The sequence below is a fragment of the Euphorbia lathyris genome, chromosome 5 (genome assembly GCF_963576675.1).
Source record: "Euphorbia lathyris chromosome 5, ddEupLath1.1, whole genome shotgun sequence".
Classification (NCBI taxonomy): domain Eukaryota; kingdom Viridiplantae; phylum Streptophyta; class Magnoliopsida; order Malpighiales; family Euphorbiaceae; genus Euphorbia; species Euphorbia lathyris.
The window spans coordinates 90,332,598-90,334,500 of NC_088914.1; the positions used below are offsets into that span (position 1 = coordinate 90,332,598).

The 1,903-nt window shown below is 35.6% G+C and overlaps 1 non-coding gene across 1 annotated transcript; it reads right to left on the reverse strand.

Annotated features, from left to right (window-relative positions):
- Window positions 1-1,438: 1,438 nt before the first annotated feature.
- On the reverse strand, window positions 1,439-1,545 carry LOC136231481 (small nucleolar RNA R71). The gene has a single exon (XR_010689860.1). It is a non-coding gene; the product is annotated as a small nucleolar RNA R71 (small nucleolar RNA).
- Between the last annotated feature and the right edge of the window lie 358 nt (window positions 1,546-1,903).

Here is a 1,903-nt window from a genome sequence, read left to right on the forward strand (position 1 = left end):
GACCGACCCAGTCTCTATTACGAAGATTCAACGAGAAGATTGAGTAGAGGATTCACCCCTGAGCCTGACAAACTCGAACGAAACCAAGGAAAGGATTGACAACCCGTTCACTTGCACGCCGTCGAAGAATTCAATGCTCCATGTTCTCTGTAAACTTGTATCAATTTATATTTCATCTAATAAAGTCTGTTCTATTCGATAGATTCTTATGCATCACTTTGGTAAATGAGCCGAAGTGGATTGATGCTAGTGTTTTCATTAAAACGTATTTAATTCAAATCTTTACAAGGAAACTTTGTTGAACACTTAGGCAAATTATTATCTCGGTAGAGTTTTAATTTGGTTAAGGGCAATTATCCCGGATAAGGGTTTTGTCGCGTTCAAAGCCAATTAATTAGAGGTTCCGTCATTTATTTCATCTTTATAATTCGTACAAAGTTTAAAGTTGTTTCTTTGCTTAATGCAAACAAATATACTTGTTTACTTTTCTAAAGTACTAAAACGTTCATGTTTTGCAAATTCATTTTTAATCAGATATTTTCTAACATCTTCATATTCTAATCTAATTCTCATTCTAGCAATTTCAAAACCAAAACCGATTAAACGATTTTTCCATATCATAAACCTAAAAGTAAATTTAACCAATTGTAATAAGTTTTGTTAAAAAAGTGTTCCCTGTGGGATCAATATCTTTTATTACTACAAGCGTATACCGTGCACTTGCGGAAATCGCTCAACAAGTTTTTGGCGCCGTTGCCGGGGATACGCCAAAATTTTTGACAAAATTTTAAATTTTTCGTGTTTTATTACGAATCTAGGTTTATTCATACTTATTCAAATTTTTATATTTTATTTATTTTCAATTACTAACATATTTATTTTTCAAATTCTGTTTTATAGGTAGTTTCGGTTCGTGCGAAATTTCAAGTTCATGCGCAGTTCTCGAAGTTCGGGCACGTCACCAGATCCTATTGACCCAGAAATTGAAAGAACTCTTAAAAAGAACAAGAGAGAAAAGAAAAAGAAAAACAAAACCCCAATAAAAACTAAAATTACCGAGCCAGAAGTTATGGCCACACTTATGGATTACGCTAGGCCAGGAGTGGCCGGTGTAACAAACAGTATAATTAGACCCCAAATCAATGCAAATCAATTTGAAATTAAGCCTGCATTGCTTAATATGTTGCAAAATAATGTAACGTTTTACGGGTTACCTAACGAAAATCCTAATACCCATTTGACAAATTTCTTAGAAATTTGTGACACTTTTAAAATACCAAATGTGACTGCGGAAGCGATCAATCTTCGCCTTTTTCCTTTTACTTTGAAGGATCGAGCCAAAGAATGGTTAACTTCTATGCCAGCCGCATCAATTGAGACTTGGGAGCAATTAGCCCAAGCATTTTTATCAAAAAAATTTCCTTTAGCAAAAACCGCAAGAGTCATTAAAGAGTTAACGTCTTTTTCTCAAAATGATAGTGAAACTCTTTATGAGGCTTGGGAACGTTTTAAAGAACTTCAACGTTTATGCCCACACCACCAATTGCCCGCTGAACTTTTAATGCAAACATTTTATAATGGACTAAATCCTACAACTAGAGGTTCATTGGATGCTATGTCTGGAGGGTTATTCATGAAGAAAACATCTGCCCAAGCAAGAGAACTTTTGGAGGAAATGGCAATCAATAGCAGTATGTGGCCCGCAGAACGTGGACACCTACCATCAGCGAAACCATCATCCTCAACAACATCATCAGTTAAAGGTATAGTGAATCTTGATCTAGTAGCGATGTTGCAAGCCCAATTTTCTGCCTTGTCGCACAAAATTGATAGGTTTATGGCACCGTGTGATCCTAATGGTCAACCAATCCAAACGGATGTGGATTACGAAGGTATGAGTGAA